The 19,145-nt window shown below is 42.4% G+C and overlaps 1 long non-coding RNA gene across 1 annotated transcript in view; it reads left to right on the plus strand.

Moving 5' to 3' along the window:
- Positions 1–959: 959 nt before the first annotated feature.
- LOC149122415 (uncharacterized) overlaps positions 960–19,145 on the plus strand; it is a 67,073-nt gene continuing 48,887 nt past the window's right edge. Inside the window, exon 1 of the long non-coding RNA XR_016220818.1 lies at positions 960–1,058. This is a non-coding gene — a long non-coding RNA (uncharacterized LOC149122415). The remainder of the gene's footprint in view (positions 1,059–19,145) is intronic.

Below are 19,145 nucleotides of genomic sequence, written 5' to 3' on the forward strand. Positions count from 1 at the left end.
AGGTGAATCTACTTTTCCACTGTAAATTTTATGAAACTGAGACATAGACCAAGTACTGCCATTGAAAATATAAGCATTTAAATTGAGATGTGCTGGATTCCAAAGAGGTGGTGAAAAAAATTTGAAATATTTTGCTTATTATTTCTTGGTTATATGTTGATGCAAATAAATAAGTTGAATAAATAAAATATACTATTCACTTCAATCCCACTAGCTTCTTTTTACTTTTTAGGTGTGACTACTAGAAAATTTAAATTTCTATATGTGGCTTACATTGTGTATGTATTGGGCCAGTCTTATTGGGACCAAGGACTAAGGAATGTACTGGACCTGGCCCATCTAGAAATCTGCAATGGAACTCTCAGTTGATCATAAGGAATGAGAGTGTTACTGAAAGTTTGATCCCAGGGCAAGTCAAAATAATGACAAGTTGTTTGGGTGAATTTAATTGGTCAACAGATGAGTTCATTAGCAGGCTTTTTTTTTTTTTTTTTGACAGGCAGAGTGGACAGTGAGAGAGAGAGAGACAGAAAGGTCTTCCTTTTGCCGTTGGTTCACCCTCCAATGGCTGCCACGGCTGGTGCTCTGCGGCCGGCGCACCAAGCTGATCCCAAGCCAGGAGCCAGGTGCTTCTCCTGGTCTCCCATGCGGGTGCAGGGCCCAAGGACCTGGGCCATCCTCCACTGCACTCCCGGGCCATGGCAGAGAGCTGGCCTGGAAGAGGGGCAACCGGGACAGAATCCGGCACCCTGACGGGGACTAGAACCCGGTGTGCTGGCGCTGCAGGCGGAGGATTAGCCTAGTGAGCCGCGGCGCCGGCCAAGCAGGCTTTCACGTCTCAAGGACCACTGCACTGCTGAACGAGGCTCCTACAGGGATTACAGGGAAGGGGTGCTGGGATGGAGAAATCACAGAAATGCTGCCGGTCTCCGATCAATGACAGTGCATTACTTCTCTGCTGCCCCCAGGAGCAGAGATGAGATCCGGCCTGCCCAAGTTTCCCTGCTCTGGAAAACAAGTTGAGATAAGGAACAAGCAATGTGTGTCCTAGGACGTGGGTAGGTGGGAAGCCAGCAGTCCAGCCCAGAAGCACCAACTTCCTGGCTTTACATTGAGGTGATAAAAGTTGTCTGTTTTTGTTATTCTATACCCAGTTACAAAAGCAGACCTGAAGTTCAGGTCTGATGGCAGATGCATAAGGAAGTAGCTAGAATCAGGAAAAGTTATGGGAATCTTCTTTTTTTTTTTTTTAAACTTTTATTTAATGCATATAAATTTCCAAAGTACGACTTATGGATTACAATGGCTTCCCCCCCAATACCGTCCCTCCCACCCACAACCCTCCCCTTTCCCACTCCCTCTCCCCTTCCATTCACATCAAGATTCATTTTCGATTATCTTAATATACAGAAGATCAGCTTAGTATACATTAAGTATGGATTTCAACAGTTTGCTCTCACACAGAAACATGAAGTGAAAAATAATAGATGATTTTTTTAAATGATGATGAAATCAGAGCAGACCTATTGTCATGTTTAATCCCAGTGAGAGTCAAGTTGGGAATTGATAATTTCTTTTTTTTTTTTTTTACAGAGGATCAGTTTAGTATGCATTAAGTAAGGATTTCAACAGTTTGCACCCCCATAGAAACACAAAGTGAAATATATTGTTTGAGTACTCGTTATAGCATTAAGCCTCAGTGTACAGCACATTAAGGATAGAGATCCTACATGAGGAGTAAGTGCACAGTGACTCCTGTTGTTGACTTTACCAATTGACACTCCTGTCTATGGCATCAGTAATCTCCCTATGCTCCAGTCATAAGTTTCCAAGGCTATGGAAGCCCTCTGAGTTCTCCGACTCTTATCTTGTTTAGACAAGGTCATAGTCAAAGTGGAGGTTCTCTCCTCCCTTCAGAGAAAGGTACCTCCTTCTTTGATGACCTGTTCTTTCCACTGGGATCTCACTCGCAGAGATCTTTTGCCAGAGTGTCTTGGCTTTCCATGCCTGAAATACTCTCATGAGCTTTTCATCCAGCTCCGAATGCCTTTAGGGCTGATTCTGAGGCCAGAGTGCTATTTAGGACATCTGCCATTCTATGAGTCTGCTGAGTATCTCACTTCCCATGTTGGATCACTCTCCCCTTTATTTACTCCATCAGTTAGCGTTAGCAGGTACTAGACTTGTTTATGTGCTCCCTTTGACTCCCAGTCCCTTCACCATGACCAACTGTGAACTGAAACTGATCACCTGGAACAGTGAGATGGCATTGGTACATGCCACCTCGATGGGATTGAATTGGAATCTTCTTTATGAGTGATATTCACGTATACTAACTATGGATCTTCTGCAAAGAGAAGGAGGAGGATAGAGAATTTTAGAAAACTACTGGAATGAGCAATACAGGAAGGACTGAGGGGACTGTGGAGAGGGAGGATCCAACTCATAGGAGAGGAGGGAGAGAAAAGCCCGGTGAGGAGGGTTTCTGGTGCTGATGGTCCCTGGTACCAATGCTGGAAGATGCAAAATTTAAAAAAGACAGACAACATTACCAAAGATTGGAAGAATTCATTTGTGGGCCAGATAGTTATGCAGATGGTAAGAAGACAGTGAGTAGAGAGGAGAGTCAGAAATATTCTTTCAGCTCTGAAAAGAGTTTCACTCTTAGAAATGGGAACAGGAGTTGTTGGCTCCTTCCAAGTGAAATGATTCTTATTGTAGATAGCATAGATCTCAACTCTCAAACAGTGCTTCCCGCTGGATAGACAGCCGTGTTGACAAGAGCTTGTCATGACAGAATGAACACAGGGAGCCATGTTGGTTTCCCTCTCTCTGGCAGTCAAGTGCTGGGTGGAAGGGTGAAGAAGCAGTGGCAGGTGTGAGGCTCCAAGCTGGCTTAACTTGGGTTGTCGTGCCCAAGAGGTGAATGCAGCTCCAACACACGACTCGTCGCTCTGGGACTTTCTGGGCTTTAACCACTCTTTTCCCTTTTGTCCCTTTCTGCAGGGTTGATCTTAGGTATAGAGCCCAGATGATCTGATTTGTGTGGCCTTGCTGGTTGTCTGTATCAGTAACATTAAATATAACCGGCTCCATCACTTCCTGGTTTCTAAAAGGGGTCTTCTAGCTCATCTCAATCAGGTATTCAAAAGAGGAAGTTTCTGTCTCTGGTGGCTTGAGTCAGGGGAAGTGATTTCTGGTCAGGCTTCTGTGAGCCATGCCCATCAAATTAGAATATCATGGAGACTTCCTCCTAGGCTGCTCCTTGATATCCAGTTGCCCAGGATCAGAGAAGACAAGGACGGTGGAATCTGAGTTCCAGATTTATTCTGATCCTGAGCATCTTTGTGGGCTGCTCATTTTTAGCCCTTTGTTACATGGAATCAGAAGAAATGGAACCCTAGAGGATAACTGGCTCACTCCGGGACCAGTTGGCAATGACTTAGCTTCTACATTGTTAGATCTTCTACTTAGTACATCATTATGCTATAAGAAAATTTCCCTTTATAGATGAACAAACCTGAGATGCAGAGACTCTATCTAAAGCCCTATTTTAAAAAAACTGTTTGTTTTATTTACTTGTAAGGCAAAGTTACACAGAGAGAAGAAGAGTCACAAACATACTCACAGAGATCTTCAATCCACGGATTCACTCCCCAAATAGCCACAAGGGCCTGGGACTGAGCCAGGAGCCTGGAATTCCATCCAGATCTTCCACACGGGTGCTGGGACCAAGCTCTTGGGCCATCTTGTGCTGCTTTCCCAAGCACATTAGCAGGGAGCTGGATCAGAAATGGAGCAGCCTGGACCAGAACTGGGACTCATATGGGATGCCAGTATCACAGGTGGCGACTTAACCCGCTGTGCCACAATAGTGGCCCCTCTAAAACACTACTGATTGACGTTCATTACTTTTTAATTTTTCCTTCCTTTAGTATATATTAATGTGATTCTTCAAATCAAATTTTAGTGCAGGTTGAGGGGGACCAAGAGGAACATTCAGCTTTCCATGTTTTGGGAACCTGCCTGCAATAAATCTGCACAGTAGAAAGGAGCAGACTTCCTGAGGTACAACCGCTTCTTGGTGTTGACTGTGCCGTGTCAGTGCTCTTTCCCAGTGGATTTCAGATCTAGGGATCATGCCCACATTAGAGGCCTGAGTTGTTGTTTTCCTGGCTTATATTTCAACTTCCAAAGAGATTTGCTAGCTAGTGCAAAAGAAGTTAATCTGTTGTAAAAATTCCCTGACACTTCAGGGCTTCCTTGATTACTGCAAATCCAACCTGCTGGGGAATTCCAAATGTGCTACTTTGAATTCTGTAGATACTGCATTCTGGCTGTTTCCTCCTTCTTTGGCTTTAGTCATAGAACTTTCCTGGGTTTGATTCTTGGTAAAGGAAAATGAGTCTTAAAAGAGGCTGAGTGGGGCCAGGGCTGTGGCTCAGTAGGTTAATCCTCTGCCTGTGGCCTTGGCATCCTATATGGGCACTGCGTTCTAGTCCCAGCTGGTCTTCTTCTGATCCAGCCCTCTACTATGGGCTGGGAAAGCAGTAGAAGATGGCCCAAGTCTAGTCCAGGACTAGAACAGGCACCCATATGGGATGCTGGCACCACAGGCGGAGGATTAACCTACCGCGCGACGGCGCCGGTCCCAGCCTATTTTCAAAGTCTGGAACTGAAGGTGTGTGCGCCAGTCCATACATGAGTTGTATGCATTCATCTCTGGCTCATCTCCCATTTCCCTCCATTGCCTGTCTGCATGTCTCCTTATTAGATTCTCACTACAGTCTTCACTTAAATTTTATACAGAGAACTATAACCATGAGCTAACTGCATCAGTATCTTGGAATTATTGGGTTTGAATTACCATAAAGTAGGATACTGATGTTTCAGATTCCAAAGATATTTTATTTATAGCCTTAATCATTCTCTATTCATAAAAATAAGCAACTTATTTAAAAAAATTCTGGGGAAGGTAAATGATTTTCTATTTCAAATTTGAAACTGGTGAAATTGCACATAATTTTTTATTTTATTAAAATTTTTAAAAAATGTATCTGAGAGAGACACAGAAAGCAATGGAATAAGATATATATATATGTGTGTGTGTGTGTGTGTGTATGTGTATGTGTATATATATATATGTATATATATATGTATATATATGTATATCAAATACCTCACTGGCTTGTGTGTGGGGAATAGGAACCCAATCCAGATCTCCTATGTAGGTGTCAAGAGCCCTGGTACTTGAGCCCTTGCCTCTGCCTCCCAGGGTCTGCATTAATAGGAAGCTGGGATTGAGAATGGAGCTGGGACACAAAGCCTGGCACTCCAGTTGGGTGCTCAGGCATCCCAATTAGTGGCTTAACCACCAGGCCAAATGCTCATCCCTACACACAGTTTCAAGAAATTTAAAACTGTTGTTTTCACCTGAAGGCTAGGGTCTCACCTGACTCTGGCAATGTGTTTAGCTCTGAAGCCCTCTGGGTATGTCCTGATTTCATGGCCTTGTGAGGCGGTGGCTTTGGCAGGAAACAGTATGCCCTATAGAGGTTGGGAGTGAGAGAATAAGAAATACTAGAATTTATATTATCAGTGAAGATTCCTGTAGTCAAGAGAGATTCCTGTGGTCAAGAGAGAATAAAACAAAAATATATGAATTCACAAGGGAATAGTTTCAAAGTGGTTCAAAAATTGTCTGCAGAACCTGTGTTCTTCCCTTTCAACATTGTTTCCCGAAAGGCCATTATCCTTTTATGTGATAAGTCATCCATACTTGATAATTTGCTTCCATCAGAAGCATATTTGTCTTCTGTCTCATTCCATTACGGCCCTGATCTCTGCCATGGAGTTGCTATATTTCGTACAACAAAGGCATTCTTCACTGATAATGTCTTACCCTATCTCTCATCCATAACACATTTGCATTTTTATAGCTGCATCCAGGAATATGATCCAGAGAGTTCATGATGACGAGAAAATGGGCATCAGGCTTGCATAAGAGCTTCATCTTCATGAGAAACCTTTCTTTCCCACTCCAGATCTACGGAAAGAACTGCTTCCTGTTCTACACACACTCAATACCAACTTCAATTACAAAGTGCTACTGAAAATCCATCAGCCACAGTATAGGTGAGCCAGGGCCCTGCCTGGCCCGAGGAAGGTCCAGATGAGGGAAGGAAGAGAGGGAATATCTGATGACAGTGAGAAGAAGCTAGAGAATCTAGATGAACACTGTCCCATGTTTCTATCACTGTGTAAAGTTTTCCTGTACAGAGCCCATTGCAGGTGAGGAGGGCTTTTCTGGAATGAGGCAATTCTAAGAAATTAATTTGTGTGTGCTCAAGTCTCCCTCACTTTGTGGTAGACCTAAGGATTATGGTCCCTAATGTAGGTGTAATATGGCTCATATACCATGTGATGGAGCCTTATTCTAGGGAATGAGTTCTTATGAAGGGAGACCATTACTTTTGCTGATTTAGAATTAGTTCCTTATTTTTATTTATTTATTTATTTTTTGACAGGCAGAGTTAGACAGTGAGAGAGAGAGAGAGAGAGAGAGAGAAAGAGAAAGGTCTTCCTTCTGTTGGTTCACCCCCCAAATGGCCGCTATGGCCGGCACACTGCACCGATCCGAAGCCAGGAGCCAGGTGCTTCTCCTGGTCTCCCATGCGAGTGCAGGGCCCAAGCACTTGGGCCATCCTCCACTGCCTTCCGGGGCCACAGCAGAGAGCTGGACTGGAAGAGGAGCAACCAGGACAGAATCCGGTGCCCCAACTGGTACTAGAACCTGGGGTGCCGGCGCCACAGGTGGAGGATTAGCTTAGTGAGCCACGGTGCCGGAGCTAATTTACTATTAGTAAGAGATACTGGGGTGAGTGTTTGGCCCAAGAGTTAAGATGTCCTTATCCCATATTGGAGTATGTCATTTGAGTCCTGGCTATGCTCCTGGTCCCAATTTTCTGATACTTGGCATACTGGGATTTAGCAGGTGATAGCTCAATTAGTTAGGTAACTGTCACTCATCTGGGGGACCTGGATCAAGTTCCTGGACTTGACTGTTGTTGGCATTTGGGGAGTAAACAAGCAGAAGCTTTGTCTCTCAAATGAAAAGAAGGGATACACCATTTATTGCACATAATAAGGTCTTAACATAGATTTCCGTCAATGCAATGACTTATCATAGTAGCTATAATAGTTTGTACTGTACTTTTTAAAAAAATGTTTTATTTATTTAAAAGTGTTATACAGGCCGGCGCCGCGGCTCAATAGGCTAATCCTCCGCCTTGCGGCGCTGGTACACCGGGTTCTAGTCCTGGTCAGGGCTCCGGATTCTGTCCCGGTTGCTCCTCTTCCAGGCCAGCTCTCTGCTGTGGCCAGGGAGTGCAGTGGAGGATGGCCCAAGTGCTTGGGCCCTGCACCCCATGGGAGACCAGGAGAAGCACCTGGCTCTTGCCTTCGGATCAGCACAGTGCGCTGGTCGCGGCGGCCATTGGAGGGTGAACCAACGGCAAAGGAAGACCTTTCTCTCTGTCTCTCTCTCTCACTGTCCACTCTGCTTGTTAAAAAAAAAAGTGTTATACAGTTATACAGAGAGAGGGGGAGAAAGAGTGTGTTGAATAAATGTTTAGAATGAATCTTTGTAAAGTGCAATCATCCAGAATTTAGGCTTCTTCTCTGCTAGCCCCAGGAACCAGGACCGTTTCTCAGCTTGTGAGAAGGCCCCATTTGTGGTAGAAGTCGTGTGTGTGTGTGTGTGTGTGTGTGTGTGTATGCACACATATCCTCTTAGCTTATCTATAAATGAAAATTCTTTTACTAACCTTGACAATCATTTTCATAACTACTTCAGAGCTATTCATTTTGTCATTAAAGCTATTTACAGAATGACATTTGGAAGAGTTCATGGCCAGATACAGTGTTGAGTTTGATGTTTGCCAATAGGAGTTAAATCAGCAGTGAAATGTCCACATTCAGAGGAAGTGGTTCAAAGTCCCACCACAGGGCCTGGGAAAGCAAGTGGACACCAGTATGCCCCTCCATGTACAAACTGTAGGCAGAGTGGAGTAGAATGTCCCACAGAAGAATAGCAAGAGAAAGGGTCTCCGTGGTTATTTCTCTGGCAAGTTTTCTGCATTGTGTCACTTGATGCCCCCATTGTACAGCTGCTGTGATGGGCTGTCTTCAAACCTCCTGGCTGTATGGTACAGCCCTTATGCTGCTTACCAGGCAACTCTGACAAGTGCACCTCTCCAGGGGGGTTGCTTCCCCTTCCTCATAGGCTTGTTGAAACATAGAGTGAAACAACACAAACCAAACAGCACAATGTAGAGTGTGGCCAGTGTGTCTGTCTTCTGTAAGCCAATATTCTTTCACACTAGTCTCCGGGCTTTTTGTTAGGTGGGCAGCTAGCAGGTGGGACCAATGTTTTCATTCTCAGAGTGTCTCCTCTGAAAGTCCAGGCCCTTCCATCAACTCTAACCTCATCACACAGCTCATTTCTATTCATTATGAGTGCTGTTCTCTGCAAGAAATGCCATCTTAGTGAAATGAGCCCTCTGGGCTGCCCTGTAATTCTTTCTCCAGCTGAGCACAGTTCCGATCCAGTTCTCTGTGGGCAGTAATGCTTCCGCATTCCACCCTGGAACTAATCAATAGCACTGGAAGATGCTGCAGGGTGTCAGTCAGTAGTCACCAGCTAGGCAAACAAACCGACAGTCTCCCAGCAGGGAACTTCGTTGATTCATTTTTATCAGCAGTCATAATGCAATTAGTTTGGCATAGAGCCAATAGAAATCTGTGTATATAGGCACAAAAACATGTACAAGCATGTTGATTGTAGCATCATTTGTGATAGCCCCAAATATCTCAAACCTTCCTCAACAGTCTGATGGATGAGTTGTGTTATACAACATAATAGTACACAACAGATACAGAACAAGTGAAAGCTGTAAGTCATAACACATATCCTCTCACAGGTGTAATGTGGAGCAAAATAAGTTATATACCAAAAGAGTGTAATATTCATAGATTCCATTGATACAAACTTCAAGAAAAAGCAAAACCTTGTGTTTGATGTTTGAAGGTATCTTTGGAAGGATGGCTGTTGGTGCAAGGGATTTTTCCTGAATGTTGGTAAAGGTTAATTTCTTGACCCTGATGGTGGCTTTATGCATATAAGGGATCTTCAAAAATTTCAAGGAAAATATGCATTATGGAAAAAGTATGCATAGATTTCAAAAAATTTTTTGCACCAAAATAATATATATACTTAAGATTTACTTATTTATTTGAAAGGCAGAGTTGTAAGCGAGAGGGAGAAAGAGAGATCTTCCATCCACTGGTTCACAAATGGCCACAATAGACAGGGCTGAGCCAGACCAAATTCAGGAGTTTGGAACTCCATCTTGGCCTCTCATGTTGGGGGTAGGATCTCAAGCAGTTGTGACATCTTCTGCTTTTCCAGGCACATTAGCAGGGAGCTGGATTGGAAGTGGAGCAGCCAGCACTAAAAGTGGTGTTCTTATGGGATGCCAATAACACAGGTGGTAGCTTAACTCAATGTACCACAATGCCAGCCCCCAAATAAACTTATCTTTTAATTCCATTCCAAAAACTTTTTGAAGTAGCTTCATGTTGTTACTCAACAGAAATTTATTGAACTGTGGATTTGTGTACTCTTCTGTATGTATATTAGACTTAAGTAAAAATTTACTTAAATATTGTGAAAAAAAATATAGTGAGTTCATAGTAGTCTGTTTCTATCCTTTACAAGGTTTGTTGCTGAAATGCAGGTAGATTGGCAGGTACTAATGCCATCTTACATGTTAAAGTGATCATATTAAGTGTGTAACTGATCATATAGATAGGATTAAGTATTAAAGGGAATCACATAAAATCACATAAATAAGACCAAGTGTCTACTAATAGCAATAGATAGAATTAAAAAGCAGAGAATGATCCTACATGGGGAGCAGGCTACACAGCAGACTCACAGAATGAAAAATGCCATAAATAGCACTCTGACCTCAGAATCAGCCCTTAAGGCATTCAGATCTGGCTGAAAAGCCCATGAGAGCATTTCAGGCATGGAAAGCCAAGACACTGTGGCAAAAAATGATCTACAAGAAGGATCTCTGGGAGTGAGAACCTAGTAGAAAGAAGGGGCCATCAAAGAAGGATGTACTTTTCTCTGAAGGGAGGAGAGAACTTCCACTTTGATCATGGCCCTGTCTATATACTGACAGAGTTTATAGACTCAAAAGGCTTCCATAGTCTTGGCAGCTCAGGACAAGAGCCTCAGGTGATCACTGACATCATAGATAAGAGTATCAATTGTTAATAACAAGAGTCACTGTGTACTTGCTCCACATGTAGGACCTCTATCCTTACTGAGTTGTACTATGAGAATTAATGGTAAAACTAGTCTTCAAATAGTACTTTATACTTTGTTTGTGTGTGTGCAAACTGTTGTAATCTTTACTTAGTACAGAGTTGATTTTATGTATATAAAGATAATTAAAAATGAATCTTAATGAAGAATGGGATAGGAGAAGGAGTAGGAGGTGGGATATTTTGAGGATGGGAGGGTGGGAATGGAGGGAAGAACTGCTATATTCCAAAAGTTCTACCTATGAAATTTATATTTATTAAATAAAAGTTTTCTAAAAAAAACAGGAATGCCGGTAGAGGAGAAGGGAAGTTTGTGATGGGGCTAGGTCCTTCTTCCAAACTCTCCCCTTGAGAGGTTTGAGTGAGGGTGTGATGTGAGGCCAGATGTAGCATTATAGGGAAATTCTTCCATATTAGGATTAAGGAAATACATTTTTTATAACAGTGTAGATTATAATCATATTTGATTCTAAAACCCTTTCTTAATCCAAAGCAATGGCTCATATGTAGCCTTTCAGACCAGTAGAGCATATATTTTAGGATCCTGGCTTTGGGGGAAACTCTAAAGTCATCCTAATATGTCTCTAGTGTTCGGGTACATGCAGTTAGATTGGACTGTACCCATTTTATTCCTCTCCCTGGAAACTGATGGATGCCCCATCATGTCACAGAGATTCACGTGTATGTTGTTAGTAGTTTGTGGCTGCACATTCATCAAAAAGATGCATTGTATATTGATGTCACAGGAAATTGGGAAACCTGAGAAATTCTAATTTGTGAGAAAGTAGCTCATTTAGGCTGAGTAGTTACCTTTGGCTCTGTATATTAATGAATACTTTTATTAACAGATTTTTTTTGGGGAATGGTACATTTCCTAGGTAATGGAAAATTTCTACAAATAATTTTCCTTTTTTCTAGAAACATGAGAGAATGAAAATACCCTCTGAAGTTCTTTCCTCACAGTGTCATCAAAAAGACAGGAACAGCTGAAAATAACCAGAACTGATGTTTAAAACCACAGATTCAGCATTCAGCATTGTCAAAACCCTCAAATGCATGGGCTTGACTATCTGAGGCGACTCAGCATTAACTTTATCAAGAGTGGATTCCAAGAACAGGCCTAATTTGTGAGAAATCTTGGAGTTCTGAGACCTTGCTTAGTTGAAGTTTCATTATGTGTGAGTTGTTCATGCCTGGTTCAGATATTGCAACTCTGCAATTTGCCAGCTGTGGACTGAGAAAAAAATGCCTGGTGGTTTTGAATGGGAAGACCAAAGCTAGGTTCCCTTTGAAGGCCAAATTGAGGCTTTTAAAGCTTTAGATTGTTAGGCAAAGAAGCTGTTGAAATGTACTCACTATGAAGGGATGATTTTAACATGTAAGCTTCAACAATTATTAATAGGGTTGTTCTGGAAAAATTACAATATAAATTTAGCTTTTAGATCTCTTTCCCCAGTGGTGTCCTTTTGCCCTTTTTAACTTTTCCTCAGGTCCTACCCCCAACACTGAATTGTTCTAGGTTTTCCTTTCTTAGAACATCTGTTCACCATCTATGCATTTACCCAATGCACAGATTTGTCTAGCAGACACTAACTGAATAGAGCCAATCTTAAGAACTATATAGGCTTGCTTGTGGCCTTCTTAGAGACAATGCCCATCCTTTGGGAATTTTGTCTGCTAGTGATTAAGAAAGGAATTCTAAACGAGTTGATTGAAAAGAGGCAGGCTGGTGGGATATCTTTCAGTTAACATCCAGTGGTCTTTGAACTTGATTGTAGACAAAGATTTTTTATTTTCCTCTTCTATTGCATTGTGCAAAGAATTCTGAGTTTCTGTCATCAATTAAGTACTTGCCGAAATAACCTTCAGGACCACCCAGTCAACTACTTCGAGCCAGAACCTTTGTCTAGGGAGCTATATGGTGGCTTACTCTTTGTAGCTGGGTGCAGGTCTTTGCCCTCTTCTCTCACTCCTGATAAAACGTGATGTGATGGTGAGTGAGAGAGTAACTTACGATGGCAGTGGAGCAAGATTGGATAACCAGAGAATCCAGCAAACCATAGCTGCAGAGTGTCCATTCCGAATGTCCCTCTAGCTCCCTATTACCTTCAGGTGTTAGAGGCTGAGTTGAGGGTCTAGCTTCACACTGTTATAATTTCATTCATGCTTCTGGTTGCTTAAGAAGTTATATACTGTAGATAACTATACTGTGAGAAGTGTTTTCTGTTCTTTTTTAAAAAAGATTTTATTTACTTGAAAGTCAGAGTTACACAGAGAAGGAGAGGCAGAGAAGAGAGAGAGAGAGAGAGAGGGATCTTTCATCTGCTGGTTCACTCTCCAGGTGGCCACAACGACTGGAGCTGCGCCAATCTGAAGCCAGGAGCTAGGAGCTTCCTCCAGGTCTCCCACGTGGGTGCAGGGGCCCGAGGACTTGGGCCATCTTCTACTGCTTTCCCAGGCCATAGCAGAGGGCTGGATTGGAAGTGGAGCAGCTGGGACTAGAACCAGTGCCCATATGGGTTGCTGGAACTGCAGGCAGCGGCTTTACCCACTATGCCACAGCACCGGCCCCGTGTTTTCTGTTCTTCTGAAAAAAGTATTCATCATAATTCTAAGAAGTTTCAGTAGGCATGTGTAGGTGACTCCCTGACAATGTCTCTGACCAACATATGTTAAAATAAAGTAGATTGACTCCAAGGGGACCACTACTAGTTCTCTATTCCACCTATCTACCTGCATATAGAACCACTTCTCTTTTGTTAGATCTGAAAATGAGAGTATCTTCTCTTTTACAGTTTCTCTTTTTCATTTAAAAATATTTAACAGCAAATAAAGATGGGATATATTTAAGGTGTAAAAGTGATGATTGCATATATTATATTTGCATATAGTGTAATGATTATCACAATCAAATTGACTAACACACCCAGTACCATGCACCTGGAACCTTAGATTCCCAGAACTTGTTCATCTCATATCTGAAATCTCTTTTTCTCTGTTGACTTCTCTAGCATCTTGTTTATCATAGACTCACTGAACTAGGAACCACAGGAAGTTATGCAATTCATTCCTTTCTTGTATCCTCAAATCATGATGCAATTAATCCATGCAGGAAGTATCGTGACTGTAAGTAGGTTATTGAACATCTCAGTGGGATTCGAATGTGAAGTGGTTTGTTTTTCTCTTATCACTTCCTTCAAGCCAACTCCTTTGAATTGCCTTTTCTCTCTGTGTCCTTTAACAACATCTTGTGTAGATCTTACAAGTCTCTGGTCATTTTCAGATATTGAAAATCCAGTCTTGTTTGGTTTTTGCCGAAATTTCAATCTCACATCCAATTTCATACTGACCTCTTCCCTGACCCAGCAGTCAGCGAGGCCTCAGCTGGAGGGATGCGTATAAGGATCAGTAGCCACCGTCTGCTCTCTTTCCCCCTTCCTTTTTGATTTTAGCTCCTCTTGCATTGGAGCGAAAGTGAAGGATCTTGGAGAAGAGTGAATCCTGATTTTCCTGTCTGTCTGTGACTGCTGTGTGCCTGGCATTGAAGTGTGGTTCTCTTTCGGGTACGTGAGTGGGTTCTTTGGGAGGCATCATGAGAGGCATCTTCAGTTCAGAGTTCCCTGGACTAGGCCCAGGACGGGAAAGAAAAGCCAGCACTTAGCACAGCCCAGCACAGTACACTTCAAAGATTCTTAGCCTTCTGGTCTTGTGGATCCCTGGTTCTCCACGGGGGCTGCATCTTAACATCACCAGGGGAGGCTTTAAGGGCATACCAATGCCTGGGCCCAGCCACAGCAATTCTGGCCTGACCCGTTTGCTTCAGGCATGGGTATTTTTGAAAAGTTCTGTGCTTATTCTGATGTGCAGCACTGAATGTGTCCAGTGGGAATGGAAGGGTGATGGTAGCAGCACGCGTTATTAAGTCCCATGGGATTGGAGCTGAGGCTCCCTGGTGGCTCTGCTGACAATGTAGGATTAGCAAAATACCTGGTGCTTTCTGCCTTGTGGGCTTAGATGAAACTCATGATCCACAGGGAAGCCCCACTCAGCTTCTGTGTTGCTGCCATTTTTTGAAGGTCTCCCTGTGCCTCTTGCTTGTCTTGGTTCACAGAAAGAACTGTAGCTGCTTTTTCCAGCACAAGCCCAGGAGCTCAGGCAGGTAGGAAAGGTCTGTGAAACTGTGAGTGGAGCACTTGGAAGGCTCCACAGGCTCGCCGTGCACCTCCCCCTTTCCAACTGAAACGAACAAGACTTGTCTTCCAGGAACCACAGGCTCAGTCAAGTGACATTTGACTTCCTCTCGTTCCTAACTCCCTTTCTCCAACACATTTTACCAGCAACTCAAGGAAGAAAGTAGGACCTTTGTGACTGAAAATTTTGCCAGTTCCTGCTACTTAGGCTACCCACCAAGCCATTATGCTTCGACGCACCATAATTGTCTTCATAGCAACAGATTTTACCATCAGAAACTAAGGTGACTTCAGGGGAAGAACGAATTACAAGAGCTAAACAAACATGTGGGGGATCATGAGAACTGCTCCAAATGGAATAGAAGCTTTTCCAAAAAAAAAAAAAAAAAAAAACTTACACAATTTAATACTAACGCAAAATCATACCTGAATAGAAATTCCAATATTTCCCATGAATCATCAGTAGCTCTTCAAGTATAGTTCCTGTTGGCAATAAATCTGTGTTTTTTTTTTTTCCCTTTTTTGCTATCTAACAGAAAGGAAACAAGTCGCCTGACAAAATTGTGTGTGGTTCAAGATGGGACTGTTTTGACCTTTTATGGCTGTTGGCTTGTGAGTTTGTAAAGCAAAGCTGCCCTGCTAAGAATTAGTGCCCTTGGGGATGAGGAGTCATACTCTGGTCATTGGTATGCACAGCGGTCGATGGACGCTTATGGGGTCATTGGCTAAGAATGTGGAAGTCTCTTCCTCTCCACCTTTCTTTCTCCTGAGGAAGGTTCAGGATAGGCCACCCCGAAATGTGCCACTTAACCATATTGATTGCTTTGAGCTGAAGGAAATTGAAGAACAGCTGCTGGAAGAAAATCTGGGGCCGGTGCTGTGGCGCAGCGGGTTAACGCCCTGGCCTGAGGTGCCAGCATCCCATATGGGTGCCAGTTCGAGACCCAACTGCTCCACTTCCAGTCCAGCTCTGTGCTATGACCTGGGAAAGCAGTAGAAGATGGCCTAGGTCCTTGGGCCCCTGAACCCACGTGGAAGACCCGGAAGAAGCTCCTGGCTTCAGGTCGGCCCAGCTCTGGCCATTTGGGGAGTGAACCATCGGATGGAACACTTCTCTCTCCCACTCTCCCTCTGTCTCTTTGTAACTCTGACTTTCAAATAAATAGATAAATCTTAAAAAAAAAATGATGATATAAGCTTCCAAGTCTGACTTCCTCTTTGGGATTTTCACTTCTTTTTGGTGAAGCCCCTCTGCATTTAAAGTTTAAATATATTCATAAAATCTGTATGTCATTTCGCCTGGTAATCTTTTTCCAGGATAATTTACAGCCCCCAGGCAGTGAGCATGAGAAGGTAGTGGAAAAGTGTGTGCTTCCTTTGTACCTTGCAACGGGGAGTTTGGAATCTTAAAATTCTACCTGGGAAGATCTGGGTCTGTGTGTTTTAAAAAAAGCAAAAATTGATAAAATTAACTTTTAGTGGAAAAAGTGACTGACAAAGGCTCACAGGATCTTATTTCTTTTTTTCTGCTGTAAGTTGGTTTTGTGTGTTAGGGACGGTAACTTAACCTCCGAGTCTCCAGTATCTTTCTTGTATGTTAAGGAGGCGAGCCAGGTGAGCCCTGCCTTTGTTCTTCACGTGTAACTGCTTTATGGATTTTGGATTTATCACTGGTTGCTCACTCTCTGTTATGCAAGGAGGCTCGGGTCTGGATTATTTTCTCTTTTACCTTCTCAATTTGGAAAGTCTCATTACCAAATGAAGAGGGCATCAGAACAGGTAAATTTTAATTTTAAATTATCTCATATTTGGTAGCAGATATGGCTGATTACTAATCAAAATATGTCATTTCTTTTGCATAAAATAGAATTTATAAGTATTCTTGCACTTGAGTGAGGTCATGTGAATAGAATCTGCCACCAGAACATAAGCAGTCATAATGGCCCTGTTTTCAAGAAAAAGTAGGATGTGTGCATAGTCTATAATATCTACATATGAAGTGAACATGGCAAATTATAAAAATTATTATAAAATCTTAATTATAATTTGAAAAGGAAGTCTTAATTGTTGTCACTGTTGAGTCAAGGTAGATAAGCTCAGCTTGCCTTCTCCACGTGTTTGCTGGATGTCAGTGCTCAGAACAATCCTAGAGCCATGTTTGAAATGGGCTCAGTTGCTGTCAACTTGTATAGATCAGAGAACTATGTCCACCAGTAAAATCTGCATTTTTCCTCTACTGTGTTGTGTTACTAGCACTGATGGTCTGTTATCCTAATAGCCAGTGTTACTCGATGAATATAATTTTGGAATGTTATTTCCATCCTTTCTGTACAAATTTGAAACTTTTTATTTATTTTTAATGCTTATTTTTATTTCTTTGGAAATCACAGTGAAAGAGAGGGAGAGAGAATGAGAGAGAGAGAGAGAGAGAGAGATCGATCTTCGTTTTGTTGGTTTGGTCTCCAGATGCCCACAACAGCTGGGACTGGGCCAAGCCAAAGCCAGGAGCAGGGATTTCATTTGGTCTTCCACATGGGTGGCAGGCACCCAGATGCTTGAGGCTCCCCTGCAGCCTCCAAAGATATACATTAGCAGGACGTTGAGTGGAGAGCAGGGGAGTTGGGATTTGGACCAGGTACTCCAATATGGAAACCAGGCATTCCAATTAGCTTAATCTGCTGTGCCATGACACCTGTCTCACATCTTTGTATTTTATTTTATTTTTTTAAGATTTTATTTATTTGAGAGTTAGAGTTACAGACAGTGAGAGGGAGAGACAGAGAGAAAGGTCTTCCTTCCGTTGGTTCACTCCCCAAAGGGCCGCCATGGCCGGAGCTACCCCTATCTGAAGCCAGGAGCTGGGTGCCTCCTCTCGGTCTCCCACACAGGTGCAGGGGCCCAAGCACTTGGGTCATCTTCCACTTTTCCAGGCCACAGCAGAGAGCTGGATTGGAAGAGGGGCAGCCGAGACTAGAACCGGTGCCCATATGGGATGCCAGTGCTGCAGGTGGAGGATTAACCTCCTGTGCCACGGCGCCGGCCCCGCATCTTTGTGTTTTAAAGGTGGGATACCACTAAGGTGATTTGGTTAGCTTATCCAAGAAAATGTATTGATTGAAAATTTTACATTTGGAGGTTGGAGAGCAGTGGCCCATTTTCTGGAAGTACACAGTAAGATTTTCTGATACTGGTGTAGTAATGGGGTGTTAGTTCAGGAACTTGAGGACATCTAATTAAACCAGAATGCAGACCCCTCAGAGGAGGTGGAATCTGGATTGGAATGGTTGTATGGGCAGCCATTGATGAATCCTAGAGACTGGCAGCCTTTGAATAGACCACATGAACCTGGGCCCTTCTCACTCATTTTGCTGGACTAGTAAGCCCTAGCATTTTTTTTGTTTTGTTTTGATTATGAATTTTGATCTCTTCTTCTAAGGCATATATGACATCTGATTGATCTTGTCAACCTTGGCTAGCTGGAACTTGAATTTGGTTTAATTTGATTTTTAAAATAAAGAAATGTGACATTTCTTGTACTCTGAATGCTGTGGAACAATTCATACCAGCTATAAATGAACTGATGGATAATTCTTACGGCTGTTGTGTAGGTATATGAATAATGCATAGACATTCAGTTATAAAAGCCTGTATTTCACTCTACTAGGTAGCTTAGGAGTCTCACAGGCTAAGCAAATACTGCCACCTTTGCTTTGTGGATTAACCCAGGATATTCTCTCTCTCTCTCTTATATATATATAAAATGCTTCTATCACTTTATTTCCAAGCTCCCAACCATATTTAGTATTTTCTGTGGATTGCAAATTCATTTTAACATCAATTTAAGGAAAGCAGATTTGATAAAATAAATGGACTGATACTGTATTAAAAGAAAGAACCACCAATGCCCATTAAATCAGACAGAAATAACTTTCAAGATATTTGTATTCCTTTACTATCTCAGATTACCTAACTAGGTATCAACTGCACCTCGATGATATTATGTGCAAAAAACATTAGAAAAATGTGTGTCTTAAGTGTTAAGTAAGGGAATCGATATTCTCAAATTCAAATATCTTTCTCTTTTAAGCAGATGGTACTAATGAAAAAGAAAAGCTATTATACTGAAAGAGAGGAGGGGTGTATCAGGGCCAGTTAGTAGAAATACACTGTGAAGTCAGTGGATCTAGGAATGCTTTCAAAGGTACAATGATCTTGTCTGTAGAAAAACAAGAAAGGAGAGAAGGAATGTATAGTGTTTTGCACTGGGCAGTACTGAATATTGCTAAGAAGCGGTCTTCCTATTTTGTACACATGGACTTATATTTGAGGAGAAAAACTACACCAAAAGGCAGAAATTAGAAGTGTTGCTGCATGTATTCTAGCTATGCCCATCTTGGAAAAAAGTCTGGGGAGAAATGTTGGATGGTTTGTATCCAAGATAAAGAAGCAAGCCATCATGGGAAATGATTTCCAGTTGTATATTAAAGGGTTAAGTGTTGTTCTACATGCTTAGCAGAGCTACCTAGTGCTATGTCCTGCTGTTTATTCTTCTCCAAGGAC

This window comes from Oryctolagus cuniculus, chromosome 14, assembly GCF_051225735.1.
Source record: "Oryctolagus cuniculus isolate XC-2025 breed Fujian yellow rabbit chromosome 14, ASM5122573v1, whole genome shotgun sequence".
NCBI classification, from domain to species: domain Eukaryota; kingdom Metazoa; phylum Chordata; class Mammalia; order Lagomorpha; family Leporidae; genus Oryctolagus; species Oryctolagus cuniculus.